This window comes from Geotrypetes seraphini, chromosome 7 (genome assembly GCF_902459505.1).
Source record: "Geotrypetes seraphini chromosome 7, aGeoSer1.1, whole genome shotgun sequence".
Lineage (NCBI taxonomy): Eukaryota > Metazoa > Chordata > Amphibia > Gymnophiona > Dermophiidae > Geotrypetes > Geotrypetes seraphini.
Window position 1 is genome coordinate 195,938,165 of NC_047090.1, and position 15,915 is coordinate 195,954,079.

At 43.2% G+C, this 15,915-nt stretch overlaps 1 protein-coding gene across 8 annotated transcripts in view; it reads right to left on the minus strand.

Moving 5' to 3' along the window:
- The window catches only part of LIN52 (lin-52 DREAM MuvB core complex component), a 358,493-nt gene that overhangs the window by 100,693 nt on the left and 241,885 nt on the right, over positions 1 to 15,915 (minus strand). The window contains exon 8 of one of the 8 annotated variants that reach the window (XM_033951062.1): positions 2,940 to 2,990. The exons of the other annotated variants lie outside the window; for them this stretch is intronic. The gene's annotated coding sequence lies outside the window, so the exon portion shown is untranslated. Of the gene's footprint in view, positions 1 to 2,939; positions 2,991 to 15,915 lie in introns of those variants that run through there. 8 annotated transcript variants of the gene reach the window in all.

The following is a 15,915-nucleotide window of genomic DNA, read 5'->3' on the forward strand; positions in this document are numbered from 1 at the left end:
AAATATATTTACATTGATGTGATATACAGGCCTCCTTCACAGACAGAAGTGAACAGAGATTTAATAGTACATATAGAAACATGATGGCAGATAAAGGCCAAATGGCCCATCTAGTCTGCCCATCCGCAGTAACCATTATCTCTTTCTCTCTCTGAGAGATCCCACATGCTTATCCCAGGCCCTTTTGAATTCAGACACAGTCTCTGTCTCCACCACCTCTTCTGGGAGACTGTTCCATGCATCTACCACCCTTTCTGTAAAAAAGTATTTCCTTAGATTACTCCAGAGCCTATCACCTCTTAACTCCATCCTATGCCCTCTCATTGCAGAGTTTCCTTTCAAATGAAAGAGACTCAACTCATGCACATTTATAATACGTAGCAATTTAAATGACTATCATATCTCCCCTCACCCACCTTTCCTCCAAAGTATACAGATTGAGATGTTTAAGTTTGTCCCCATAAGCCTTATGATGAAGACCACATAACATTTTAGTAGCCTTCCTCTGGATCGACTCCATCCTTTTTATATCTTTTTGAAAGTGCGGCCTCCAGAATTGTACACAACATTCTAAATGAGGTCTCACCAAAGTCTTATATAGGGGCATCAATACCTCCTTTTTCCTACTAGCCATACCTCTCCCTATGCAACCTAGTATCCTTCTAGCTTTCGATGTCACCTTTTCAACCTGTTTGGCCACCTTAAGATCATCACATACAATGGCATTCAAGTCCTGCTTTTCCGTCATGCACATAAGTTCTTCACCCCCTACACTGCACCGTTCCCTTGGGATTTTGTAGCCCAAATGCTTGACCTTGCATTTCTTACATTAAATTTTAGCTGCCAAATTTCAGACCATTCTTCAAGCTTCGCCAGATCTTTCTTCATGTTATTTACACTATCCTTGGTGTCTACTCTATTGCAGATTTTGGTATCATCTGCAAAGAGGCAAATCTTATCCGACAACCCTTCAGTAATATTGTTTGTAAAAATGTTAAAAAGAACAGGCCCAAGAACAGAACCTTGAGGCACACCACTGGTAACATCCCTTTCCTCAGAGCGATCTCCATTGATCACTACCATCTGTCGCTTTCCACTCATCCAGTTCTTGACCCAGCCCATCACTTTGGGACCCATCCCGAGGGCAATCAGTTTATTTATTAGATGTCTGTGTGGAACACTGTCAAAGCTGCCAAATTCTGAACCCCATTCTTATGCTAAGATCCTTCCTCATGTTATCCACACCATTAGGGCTATCTATCCTTTTTTAGATGTTGGTATCATCCACAAAAAGGTAAACCGTACCAAACAATAACACTTACAAAAATGTTTAAAAGAACTTGTCCAAGAACCGACCTTGTGGCGCACCACTGATAACATCCCTTTCCTAAGAGTGCGCTCAATTTACCTCTACCCTTTGTCATCTTCTACTTAACCAGTTCCTAACTCAGTTTGTCACTTTGTGGCCCATATCTTGGGCACTTAGTATAATTATTAGAATTCTGCATAGATCCATGTCAAAGGCTTTGCTAAAATCTAAATACACCATATCTAGCGCACATCCTCTATCCAATTCTCTGGTCACCCAGTCAAAGAAATTGATCAGATTTGTCTGACAAGATCTACCTCTAGTGAATCCATGTTGCCTCCAGTCCTGTAATCCACAGGATTCCAGAAACTTGACCATTCTCTGTTTTAAAAGCATTTCCATGAATTTGCTTACCCAGGGCTTGGTACTTGGGCCCATCTTATTTCATGACCTAGAAGAAGGAACATCCAGTGGGATCATTAAGTTTGCTGACGACACAAAGCTATGTCGGGCAATCAGATCGCAGAAGGATAGCGAGGTACTCCAGAGTGACTTGTGTCAGTTAGAGAAATGGGCGCAGAAATGGCAGATGAAGTTTAATGTGGAAAAGTGCAAAGTAATGCATTTAGGCAGTAAGAACAAGGAATACGAATATAGAATGTCAGGTGCAACGCTGGGTAAGAGCGAACAAGAAAACGACCTGGGTGTACTGATAAATAGGACCCTGAAACCATTGGCACAATGCGCAGCAGCAGCAAAGAAAGCAAATAGAATGTTAGGCATGATAAAGAAAGGAATCACGAGCAGATCGGAGAAAGTTATAATGCCGCTTTATATGGCAATGGTCAGACCACACTTGGAATACTGTGTCCAACATTGGTCTCTCAACCTAAAGAAGGATATGAAAATGCTGTAGAGGGTGCAGAGACGAGCAACGAAGCTAAGAAATGGTATGGAGAACTTGGAATATGAGGAAGGACTCGAGAAACTGAGACTGTTCTCCCTTGAGAAGAGGGGACATGATTGAGACTTTCAAAATACTGAAAGGCATCGACAAAATAGGGCAGGAAAATAAATTATTTACATTGTCCAACGTGACACAGACAAGAGGACATGGACTGAAGCTAAGGAGGGACAAGTCCAGGACAAATGTCAGGAAGTTCTGCATCACGCAGCGAGTGGTGGACACCTGGAATGCTCTCCTAGAGGAGGTTATTACGGAATCCACCATTTTAAGATTCAAAAGCAAATTAGATGCACATCTCCTTAAGAGAGGAATAGAGGGATATGGGTGACTAAAACTACATTAGGTGTACACCTGACTGGGCCTCCGCGTGTGCGGATCGCCAGACTCGATGGACCATGGGCCTGATCCGGAGATGGCAGTTCTTATGACTTAACTGACCTGTAATTTCCTACTTCTTCCTTGCTTCCACTTTTGTAGAGAAGGACCACATCCACCCCTCCCCAGTTCTCTGGTACTACTCCTGACTTTAGAGACTCGTTGAAAAGGTCAGTCAGCGGAGCTTCCAGAACTTCCCTAAGTTCCTTCGCACTCTAGGATGTACCTTTATTTTAGCTAGCTCCTCACAAACACAACCCTTTGAAAATCGATCAGGGTCTATTACTTCTCCATCCCTATTTACGTTTTTCTTCTGTGGTCCCACTCCCGGCGCTTCAGCTGTGAATACAGAACAGAAACATTTGTTAAGAAATTTGGCCTTTTCTTTATCAGCTTCTACATATTCCTCCCCTTCACCTTTGAGTCTCACAATGCCAGTTTTGCACTTCTTCCTATCACTAATATATCTAAAAAATGTCTTGTCTCCCCGTTTTAACGTGTCAGCTATTTTTTCTTCCATTTGCATCTTTGCTTTCCTGACTACACAACCAGCCTCTTTTAACTTTTCCAGATATTTTTGCCTGTCTTCCTCTTTTTGCGATCTTTTGTAGTTTATGAAAGCTAACCTGTTGTAACTTCACTGGAAATGTCCAGTTAGCTCTTTTGTAATCCGCCTTGAACTGCAAGGTATAGGCGGAATAGAAGTCCCTAATGTAATGTAATGTAATGTAACCTCTTATTCCTTACCTGCTCAGCTACTACTTTTGAGAACCAAAGCGGCCTTCTTTTCCTCTTACTTTTACTTACTTGCCTCACAAAAAGGTTTGTTGCCCTTGAAATCGCTCCTTTCAGTTTTGCCCACCGCATTTCCACTCCTTCCAGATGTTGAATCTTGAGTACATCAGACTCCAGCAAATGCTCTCCCTTCCTTCCCTTCTCAGACCTCAGCAACATTCACTTTGTTCCCTCCCTTCTAAGACTCCACCAAGCACATTACTTTCTTTCAGCCTTCAATCCATAACCCTATTCCCCATTGTTATTTTGTATCCTTTGAGGCAGACTTCCGTTATCCTGAGATCTGAGTCTGATGTAAGCCAGGTTTCTGTGAGGAAGAGGCAGTCCAGATTATCGTTTTCTATCCAGTATTTTATGTGTTCTGTCTTAGGGCCTAGAGTTCTGATGTTTATGTATGCACATGTAAGTGTTATGTATTCTGTATGTGCACTACTTATTGTTTTTGGATAAATGAGTGGTCTTGGATGAGGATGTGGTTTGGTCATGGAGGGATTTGTTGGTCTTCTTCCCCATGTTGGTGTGATGATGTGGTGTGCATAAGTCTGATAATTTATGTGCCTGTCCACTGTGGTTCTCCTGGTTGGGTGGTGAATTCTGTTTGTAGTTGTAATAATTGGAGTTGGGGGGATGTTGTTTGCTGTTGCTTTCCAGATGGTTAGGAATAGGATGATCACAAGGATAGTTTGCGTTTGTTTTTGTGTTGTAGGCTTCATTGTGCACAATAGGAGGCATGAGTTGTAGAGCGTGTGGTTGTAGGTGGTTTTTTGGGTTGGAGAGGTTTTTGGTTTTTTGTTGGGTTTTTTTTTTAGAGAAGAAAAGGGACGTCGCAAGGTGTTTTTTTTTTTTTAAAGAGAAGAAAAGGAACGTCGCAAGGGCTGTTGGGGGTGGAATTGGTCTCCCACACCCAACCAACTCATTCCCTTGCGGCTGCTGAGTACCTGAGGAAAGATCTGTTTCATGAGAAGTGGAAAAACAGTGGTCTAAGCTAAAAGGACCTATTAAAATGGCTACGGAACTTTATGTGAAGAAAATAAATAAAAACAAGAGAAAAAGGAAACCGACATGGTTCTCTAAACTAGTGGCGGAAAAAATTAAGGCAAAAGAGGTGGCGTTCCTGAAATATAAAAACCCCCCAAGAAGAAGAGTACAGAAAGGACTACTGGGTGAAACTGAAAGAAGCCAAGAGGGAGATACGCCTGGCGAAAGCAAAGGCGGAAGAACAAATGGCTAAAAATGTAAAAAAAGGAGACAAAATTTTTTTCAGATATATCAGTGAAAGGAGGAAGATGAAAAATGGAATTCCTAAACTAAAAGATGCTAGGAACCGATATGTGGAGAGTGATGAAGAAAAAGAAAACATGTTAAACAAATACTTCTGCTCTGTGTTCACAGAAAAAAAACCCGGAGAAGGACCGAGATTGTCTGGCAAAGTTACACTAGAAAATAGAGTAGATTCTGCGCTGTTCACAGAGGAAAGTGTTTATGAACAACTTGAAAAACTGAAGATGGACAAAGTGATGGGACCAGATGGGATCCATCCCAGGAAACTGAGGGAGCTCAGAGAGGATCTGGCGGGTCTTATTAAAGACTTGTTCAATAAATCTCTGGAGACGGGAATGGTTCCTTGGGACTGGTCCCTATTCACAAAAGTAGTCACAGGGATGAAGCGGGAAACTACAAGCCAGTAAGCCTCACTTCGGTTGTTGGAAAAATAATGGAAGTGTTGCTGAAAGAAAGAATAGTGAACTTCCTAGAATCTAATGGGTTACAGGATCTGAGGCAACATGGCTTTACTAAAGGTAAATCGTGCCAAACAAACCTGATTGAATTTTTTGATTGGGTGACCGGAGAATTGGATCGAGGACATATGCTAGATGTAATTTACTTAGATTTCAGCAAAGCCTTTGACACGGTTCCTCATAGGAGGCTCTTGAACAAACATGAAGGGCTGAAGTTAGGACCCAAAGTGGTGAACTGGGTTAGAAACTGGCTATCGGACAGACGCCAGAGGGTGGTGGTTAATGGAAGTTGCTCGGAGGAAGGAAAGGTGAGTAGTGGAGTCCCTCAGGGTTCGGTGCTGGGGCCGATCCTGTTCATTATGGACCAAGGCGGAACGTGATTTGGGGGTGATCATTAGCGAAGACATGAAGACTGCCAATCAAGTGGAGAAGGCTTCATCAAAGGCAAGACAAATGATGGGTTGCATCCGAAGAAGTTTTATCAGCCGGAAGCCCGAAGTTATAATGCCATTGTACAGATCCATGATGAGGCCTCATCTGGAGTATTGTGTACAATTCTGGAGGCCACATTACCAAAAGGATGTGCTGAGAGTTGAGTCGGTTCAAAAATGGCCACCAAAATGGTCTCGGGACTCAAAGACCTCCCGTATGAAGAAAGGCTGAATAAATTGCAGCTATATTCACTCGAAGAACGTAGAGAGAGAGGAGACATGATAGAGACGTTTAAATATATCACCGGCCGTATTGAGGTGGAGGATGATATCTTCTTTTTTAAAGGCCCCTCTGCCACAAGAGGCCATCCGCTGAAAATCAGGGGTGGGAAATTTCATGGCGACACCAGGAAGTTCTTCTTCACCGAAAGGGTGGTCGATCGTTGGAATGAACTTCCACCTCAGGTGATTCAGGCCAGCAGCGTGAAGGATTTTAAAAGGAAATGGGATACACATATGGGATCTCTAGGGGGGTAAATTCAAGGGGGTAGGGTTGTTGGAGTGGGCAGACTTGATGGGCTGTGGCTCTTTTCTGCCGTCATCTTCTATGTTTCTATGTAATATGTTTGTGGGTGACATGGCTGAAGGGTTAGAAGGAAAAATTTGCCTTTTTGCAGATGATACCAAGATTTGTAACAGAGTAGACACCGAAAAGGGAGTGGAAAATATGAAAAAGGATCTGCAAAAGTTAGAGGAATGGTCTAATGCCTGCCAACTAAAATTCAATGCAAAGAAATGCAGAGTAATGCATTTGTGGATTAATAATCAGAAGGAACGGTATATGCTGGGAGGTGAGAAGCTGATATGCATGGACGGGGAGAGGGACCTTGGGGTGATAGTGTCTGAAGATCTAAAGGCAAAAATACAGTGTGACAAGGCGGTGGCTGCTGCTTGAAGGATGCTGGGCTGTATTAAAGAGAGGCGTAGTCAGTAGAAGGAAGAAGGTGTTGATGCCCCTGTATAGATCATTGGTGAGGCCCCACTTGGAGTATTATATTCAATTTTTGAGACTGTATCTGGCGAAGGATGTAAGAAGACTTGAAGCGGTTCAGAGGAAGGCGACAAAAATGATAGGAGGCTTGCGCCAGATGTCGTATGAGGAGAGACTGGAAGCCCTGAATATGTATACCCTAGAGGAAAGGAGAGACAGGGGAGATATGATTCAGACGTTCAAATACTTGAAGGGTATTAACGTAGAACTAAATCTTTTCCAGAGAAAGGAAAATGGTAAAACCAGAGGACATAATTTGAGGTTGAGGGGTGGTAGATTCAGGGGCAATGTTAGGAAATTCTACTTTACAGAGAGGGTAGTGGATGCCTGGAATGCGCTCCCGAGAGAGGTGGTGGAGAGTAAAACTGTGACTGAGTTCAAAGAAGCGTGGGATGAACACAGAGGATTTAGAATAGAAAATAATCTTAAATAATAAAATGCTAGCCGCGCATGTGCACTTGCCTCGCGTGTTCCCTGATCCCTTTTCTGTCGGGATGTGGCAAGACAAGTGTGCATGCGCGCTTATTACGTCACTGATGGAGAGCAGCGAATGCAGGAAGCGGAATGGCCAGGTAAACTAAAAAATAACAACCGAGCGAGCTGGGCCGCTGAGAAAGCGCGGGAGACCTGGCCCGGGCTGCGGACGGGTAAGGAGCTGGGGCAGTGAGCCTTCCCTGTGGCTGAAATGGAGCCTGGCCACCCTCCGCGACAGACCACAGGAGTCCGAGTCCTTATCCGCTCACCCCCTTTTCCACGGACCCGACTACCTTGGCGATTCAAGCAGCGTGTGCACCAATCTTCACACGCTGCTTCGGGCCCTTCTACTTCCCTGATTTGCTCTGCCGTGTCTCTGATGATGTCATCAGGGACGTGCCAGAGTAAATCAGGGCAGTAGAAGGACCCGAAGCAGCGTGTGGAGACTGCTGCACACACTGCTTGAATCGCCGGGTAGGTAGTCAGGTCCATGGGAAGGGAAGAGGGGGGGCGCAAGGACTCTGGGGAGAATGGCAGACACCGGCCCTGTACTAACTCCCGTGGACAGGGGGAGCAGGAAGGGGTGCTGATGGACAGGGGGGGGGAAATGAAGGGAGGCCTATTGCTGGACAGAGGGAGCAGGAAGAGATGATGATGGACAGGGGGGGGAAGGAAGGGAGGCTTATTGCTTGACAGGGGGAACAGGAAGAGGTGCTGATGGACATGGGGGGTAAAAATGAAGGGAAGCCTACTGCTGGACAGGGGGAGCAGGAAGAGGTGCTGATGGACAGGGGGGGGAAAATGAAGGGAAGCCTACTGCTGGACAGAGGGAGCAGGAAGAGGTGATGATGGACGGGGGGAAAGGAATGGAGGCCTATTGCTGGACACGGGGAGCAGGAAGAGGTGCTGATGGACACGGGGGGGGGGGAAATGAAGGGAGGCCTACTGCTGGACGTGGGGAGCAAGAAGAGGTGCTGATGGACAGAGGGGGAAATGAAGGGAGGCCTACTGCTGGACAGAGGGAACAGGAAGAGGTGATGATGGACACGGGGGAAAAATGAAGGGAGGCTTACTGCTGGACAGGGGGAGCAAGAAGAGGTGCTGATGGACAGGGGGGAGGTAAAACAAAGGGAGAAGGGCTGCTGCTGGATAAGGGGAGCAGTGAAGGGGTGGTGGTGGACACAGGGGAGGTAAAAATAAGGGAGAATGGACAGGAAAAAGCAGCTAAGGAGACAGAGAGAGAAAGAAATAAAGACAGAAACACATATATTCTAGCACCCGTTAATGTAACGGGCTATAAAGCTAGTATTAAATATTGAACTAAGGCCAGTACTGGGCAGACTTGCACGGTCTGTGTCTGTATATGGCCGTTTGGTGGAGGATGGGCTGGGGAGGGCTTCAATGGCTAGGAGGGTGTAGATGGGCTGGAGTAAGTCTTAACAGAGATTTCGGCAGTTGGAACCCAAGCACAGTGCAGGGTAAAGCTTTGGATTCTTGCCCAGAAATAGCTAAGAAGAAAAAATTAAAAATTTAAATTGAATCAGGTTGGGCAGACTGGATGTACCATTTGGGTCTTTATCTGCCGTCATCTACTATGTTACTATGCTCTCAGAAATGTCCAGATAAGTATGGGGGCAGAGTCAATGTGGAAGAAGTTCTGAAACAAGTTGGAGATAGTCCATTCTAAAAAAGAAAAGAAAATTTTTGTGGATATTGTCAAGATGGACTGGTACCGGGAGGCTGAACATTGAGGAAACATCAGTGGTACGGAGTGCTTAGTGGACGGTTCCCATCCTCCGCCCTAAGGGAAATAGTTGTTCTCGAAGAGAAAAATTCTCCCTTGTATCATTGGTCATGCAGTCGGTACCCAGTATCGTTGACGGTACCGTCGGCATCATCAATACACTCGGTACATCATCGGTAACACTGATATACTCGGTACCACATCGATGTATCGGTATCGCTTGAAATGTCAAAGAGAAAAACTCACTGGTACCCTTAACCATGCAGCTGGTACCTTCAACGTCATCAGTACCACAGAAGTTCTGATACAGTCAGTACCACATTGAGTTACCGGTATCGTTGGAACATGCTGAAGAGAAAAACTCACCGGTACCCTTGACCATGCAGCCAGTATCTAGTAATGTTGACGGTACCTTCAGCGTCATCAGTACCACAGAAGTTCCAATACTCTTGGTACCCCATCGAGTTACTGGTACCGTTGGGACATGGAAAAGCTGCCCCAAAACCTAGGAAGTGGATGCCGGTATCACTGGTGTAGTATCTTCTTCAGTACCCTCAGTATGATTGACACTTTGGGCACCCTCGGTGTTGGTGTTAGATGAAAAAAATGGTACCTTTAATGCCTGGTACCATAAGTGTCACGACTTGCCCAAGGAAGGAACTAAATTAAGATGGAACCCTCATTGAAGATAGGCGAGTCACAAGGTGGTCGCTGGAAAGTCGGTACAAATGAACTCAATGACATAACAACTTGTGACATGGTTGAGTAAAAATTCCCAGAAAAAAAGGCAAAAGTACATCAGCGAGGAAACTGCTGCAGCTAAAATTTAATCCTAGGCTGAAGCGATATGAATAAGTCCTGCCTAGAGGAAGCCCGTGAGGGAAAGAAAATTCATTGTTTTTGGTTTAATTTAAAAAAAAAAAAAAAAGGTCCTTTAATAATAAGGTAAACTAAAAGAAATAAAGAAGATGAAAAGAAAATACGTGTGAGCGGGAAGGCAAGGCATAAAAAACGAAGAGTATTTTGAAAAGACGACTTCTTAGCTCCGTGGAAAACAGAAAACTGAGGAGACGCGTGCCCTGCGTCGGGCGAGAAGGCACTCACGCATCTGCAGTGAGGTCAGTCGCTAACTTTCTGAAGTTCTCTAAGCAAAATGCTTTTGCAGCTGTCCACATCAGGGCTCCATGGAGAATATGCTGCCTGCTTGTCCTGGGATAGCATATTTTCTAGTATATGACAGCAGAGAAGTACTTGTGTAAGGCTGGAATAAATAGCAACTGCAGCAATCTGATATAAAAGTAGCATACAGAAGAGAATTCTTATCCAGAAAGGGATACACAGCATGAAGCAGGACCCTACTAGTACTGACACCTCTGGGGCGAATGACAGCTCATGATCCAAGATAACCCCCAAATACTTAAACTGTATAACCAATTCAATAGGAGAACCCAACCAGACTTTTTTTTACTGGGTTAAGGACCAACTGGTTCTCTTGTAGCCGGCAGATATGCTATTGAGGCTACCTTGAAAAGAGGCATCATCAGAAGTAAGATTGCCACGTCTTACATCTGGAACAAAAGGGAAAGGGATGTGCTGCACTGCTCCGATCCAGTGCTGCACTTTATTTTTCCTATGCTAATGAGGTCAAGTGTAAAGGTGGAAGAAATACATTTCAGATAAGAACATAAGAATAGCCTTACTGGGTCAGACCAATGGTCCATCAAGCCCAGTAGCCTGTTCACACGGTGGCCAATCCAGGTCACTAGTACCTGACCAAATCCCAAGGAGTAGCAATATTCAATGCTACCGATCCAGGGTAAGCAGTGGCTTCCCCCATATTGTCCAACTTGAAAAGACCCTGTATTAACCTTGAAAGGATATTGAAAGTCCATTTCCATTAATCCTACTCTCATTAAATGTTGTGCAAGAAAATAGAAACCTGTTGCCTTAGCAAGTTAGCCTAATCACAAAAAGGCCAAAACAATGAAATGCATCACACAAACAGTTCAAAACCACTTAAACACCTAACAAGGATGGCACAGAACGTGTGTTAAGAGATTAGCATGGAGAATATCAGTCCCTTGTGAGCATTCCTAGCTCATTTACATCACTAATATTAGTTCATTCCAGAGTTCAGCTTATCCCCAGGGGTAGCAGCTTGTGCTAAATACTCAACCCTCGCACGTAAACAATTCATTAGGCAAAAGAGACAGCTGGGGTAGCCACATGCAGCTTTGGTTGGGACCTTAAAGGGAGGAGGTTGTGCTGCCACTGCCCTGATGACAACTGCATAACTCACAGGGAACATTGCAGTTGTAATCAAAATTTCTTCCGCTTCTCAGTAACATTTGTTTGAGATCTCAAACTAACAGCAGGGTACAAGACAATGTATACAAAGTTTATCCAGCGCAATAATGCTAACTGTGCTTCAGTGAAACTAAAAGAATTTTGATTGACAGTAGTTGCACTTTTTAGTTAAGAGACTCTGGTGAAGAGGACGGTTTATACCATGATTTATCTTGATGAAGTCCAGAGCATGCTGGATTATGTTTGAGTTAAAGAAGTGCCTGTTTTTGTATCAAGTTTATATCACCGGGGAAAACCGGACTTGTTTGTGGTTGCTGAGACCGTTGGCTTAATAAAAGCTATAATTTACAGTTGAAGCCTTCCTGACTGCTGGCGTTTCTGTACCAGAACACACAACATTTACCCCAGGCAATAAACTAGAGGTATCCCAGGTGAAAGGTCGCCCTACTCAAAAGGGGCTCACGCCAAGTTTCAAGTCCGATGTTTCTGCCTGGCCACCTAAATCTACTCAGCCAAAGCCTAGGCAGTGACAACTTCAAACTGTCTTTTCAGGACCATATCTACTCTGTGGTCCTGTGCATCCTTCGAAAACCAAAAAAAACTCTGTGGAATGACGATGTTCCCAAATGGATTTTATTTGAAAGTATCAAAGTTCCAAAGGTACACTAAAATCATCCACATAAAATAATTCCATTCACATAAAAGTAAATCATCCACATAAGAGCCTTAGAGGACCTAGTCTGCTAGGGATACAGGACCCAACACGGTCCGCGTTTCGACAAAAAGTCTTCTTCAGGGGTCAATTCCTTTTGTTTTTTGCCTGTGCATTCTTCAGCATCACTGCACCTTCACTAGGATGGGAGGTGCACTTGCGCCACTGCAGAGTCTACTTTTGGTAGGACAAACAGCTGCTGGAAGTCCAAAGCCATAGGACAGAGCTGAGAGATAGCTTTAGCCACCTTAAGTGAGTCTTCAGAGCAGCGCTTCCTGGTTCAGTTTAATAAGCTTTCTATAAAAGGCTGAAAAATGAGCTTGCAGAGCTATTATTTCTTTAAAATCCAGCATAGTACCAAAGGCTAGAGGGCGGCCATCATGATGCCGATTTTTAAAAAGGGTTCCAGAGGTGATCTGGAAAATAATAGACTGGTGAGTCTGATGTCAATGCCAGACAAAATGGTAGATACTATTATAAAGAACAAAAATAATAGAACATATACATAATCATGGATTAATTACATTACATTACGGATTTCTATTCCGCCTGTGCCTTGCGGTTCTAGGCGGATTACAATATAGAAATTATCTGGCCAGTTCCAGTAGAATTACATTTCAGGATAAGGGTAAGTTACAGGAACAGTAAAGGATTATGATACTTCAATTTCACAGAAGATAATACATATCACAAAAGATAATACATATTACAGAAGATAATACATATCACAGAAGATAATACATGTCAACTGAATCAAGTTAAATCGGGTGTAGTGTAAAAGAGTTACAGTACATTCTGGATCACAGACAAAGAGATACTATAGGTGGGTGTTTCCAAAGGCGTTGATTGGGGACTCATTGGGTGGTGGTTAGAGTGATGGGAGATATTTTTTGAACAGTAGTGTTTTTATTTCTTTACGGAACTCTTTTATGTCTGTTGTTTTGGTCAGAAGTTTTGAGATGTCAGAGTCGATTTTAATGAGAGAAAGCTTGGAGAAGAGACTGCTCAGATGTGATATGATAGAAGTCTATAAAATACTGAGTGGAGAGGAAAGGTTAGGTGTGAATCGCTTGTTTCCTCTTTCCAAAAATACTAGGACTAGAGGGAATGCGATGAAGCGACTAAGTAGCAGATTTAAAACAGATCAGAGAAAATATTTCTTCACACAATGTATAATTAAACTCTGGAATTCATTGTTGGAGAATATGGTGAAATCAGTTAACTTAGGGTTTAAAAAAAGGTTTGGAGAAGTCCATACTTGTGAGGCAAGTAAAAGTAAGAGGAGAAGAAGGTCGCTTTGGTTCTCAAAAATAGTAGCTGAGAGGTTAGCTTTCATAAACTACAAAAGATCGCAGAAAGAAGAAGACAGGCAAAAATATCTGGAAAAGTTAAGAGACACTGGTCGTGTAGTCAGGAAAGCAAAGATGCAAATAGAAGAAAATAATAGCTGGCACGGTAAAATGGGGAGAAAAGAATTCAAGAAAGCCTGGGATAGGCACGTGGGATCTCAGAGAGAGACAAAGAGATAAATGGTTACTGCGGATAGGCAGAATGGATGGGCCATTTGGCCTTTGTCTGCCGTGTTTCTATTATTAGGATGGCTTGGGGAAATCCACTGCTTATTCCTAGGATAAGCAGCATAAAATATGTTTTATTACTTGGGATCTAGCTAGGGACTTGGAACTTGGGTTGGCCACTGTTGAAAACAGAATGCTGGGTTTGATGAACCTTCATTCTGTCCCTGTATAGCAATTCTTATGTTCTTAATCTGAAAAGCCTTGCATAGGGGGACTTGAGGCTCATTATGTAATTCCAGACTGGAGAAGAGGAGATACATCTTCCATCACCATGGACTTCCATTTTACCTCATCACTGCTCGGTTCATCTGAGCAGGATCTCTTCCACTTAAAATTAGTTCTTCTGGGATTTCAGGGGTTCCAAAGCCTCGGAAGATTGACTAGGGGCTGAGCATGAAGCTCCTGCCCCTTCCTCCTGTGTCTCACAGCATGTTCAGCATGGCTGATTCTCAATCGGCAACTCTTGAGCAACTGACTCATGATCTCGGATTAGAAAGGTCTGGGGCATTCATTAGAGGCAGTCACTTGTCAAAACGAGTGGTTTTGAAGTAAAAAAAAAAAAAAAGGAATTTACAAAGAGACGGCTAAAAATCCAAGATGGCCACTGTAAAAAAAAAATAGAAAAAAAAAAAAATCACAACTAAAATGGACTGTTGGAGCTAAATACAAAAATAAAAAATAATAATTTTAGGGTTTTAGAGGAGTGGATCCAAGTACTAACCCCAGAAACCACTAAATCTCCAAATTTCAGACACCACCCAATGTTCCCCATAGGGAATAATGGGAGTACTCATTGTGACTTCATGTGTCTGTTTGTCTGAATCAGCCTGCCTCAGAAATTGCTCAGGTCCTCAACCATCAAAGGAAATCTTCTGGCTGCTGGCCTAATGGACCATGGCCACCGACTCCCACTCTCATGCAGCAACCGGGAATCAGCCTGCCTCAGAAATTGCTCAGGTCCTCAACCATCAAAGGAAATCTTCTGGCTGCTGGCCTAATGGACCATGGCCACCGACTCCCACTCTCATGCAGCAACCGGGGGAGAAATTATGTAACCGGCTCCCTGATACCCTGAGGGTTTATACTCAAGGGCCAAACAGCCTGTGCTCAAGCCTCTGACCGAATCAGCAGGCAAGCTCCTGCAGGGACCCAAGTATGGCTACGCAGGAACTCTGAGAGATGTCCTGGGAGTCCTCCCATGCGATACTGTATTCTTTCACTGATGGAGTATGTCCTAGAAGGGGACCTCCGAGCACCGAAGAACTTAAAAAATCTGGCAGAAAAACACTGAAAACAATAAAGAGAAAATAGAGCAGAGCAAAACACACCTTCTGAGTTTGCTTGCAGAAAGAATAACTGAGGGGGGTGCTGTGCTCCACTGCAGAAGGGGAGGAGTTTTCTAGTTCTTAAAGGGATATTCTTCTGCAGTTTGCAGGAAATGGGAATCAACAGCTCAATGAACTCCTGTGTATCCACAACAGAACTCATAGCACTTGACAATTTCTGCAGGTATTTAAAGTCATATGACAACAAAAGCAAACTGGAAGAAAGAGAAACAGGCTGCATGTATCCAGCATCAAAACAAAAGGCTAGAAGGAACACCTCAACAAGATCACTCCACATCATTCACCTCGATCTCTCCGATCGTCATCTCAAGATCTATTATCGGTTCCGTCTTTAAAAATTGTGGGTACAAGGAGAAATGAAATGTTCTCTGTTATAGCTCCTCAAACCTGGAATGCTCTGCCACTCTTTATCAGAAAAGAAAAAGAGCTCATCTCTTAAAAAACTTTTAAAAACATTTTTATTTAATGATGCTTTTATTAATTAAACGATCAAGCCAATGTACACTTTTACAAAATAATTTTTTTGTTTTTTTCTTCTCCCTTCCTTGTGTTTTTACCCCCTTTATGTTTTTCTGACTGAGATAATTGTAACTTTTTTTCCCTTTTATATCATGTTTGTCACTAAGCTACATGTATAAAGAAACCTTATAAATATCCTGACTTTTTACTTGTGTCTTAATAATATTTGTTTTCTAAAATGCTGTTTTAAAATTGTTTTAAAATTGTCTGTTTCCCCATAAGTTGTTTTTAAATTGTTCATCGCTTAGAATGTTTTATATAGGCGATTTATCAAATAATAAACTTGAACTTGAACTAAACTGTTGAACTGAAAAGAATTGCACAACTCTTAATAACTGCAGAAATAGTACAGTACTTTGATTGTTGTTGTTGTCTGGGTTTCACCGCGTCTTGGACAACAGCAACAATCATAACGCCAGCCGTGGAAGCCTAAGAGAACAAGTACAGTACTTTGACTATAGCACTGCTAGAAGTATGCAGCACTGTACATTAAAACATTCAAGAGACAGTCCCTGCTCAATAGAGATTACAATCTAATCAAACAGAACAAGTAGGGGGTTAGGGAGTTT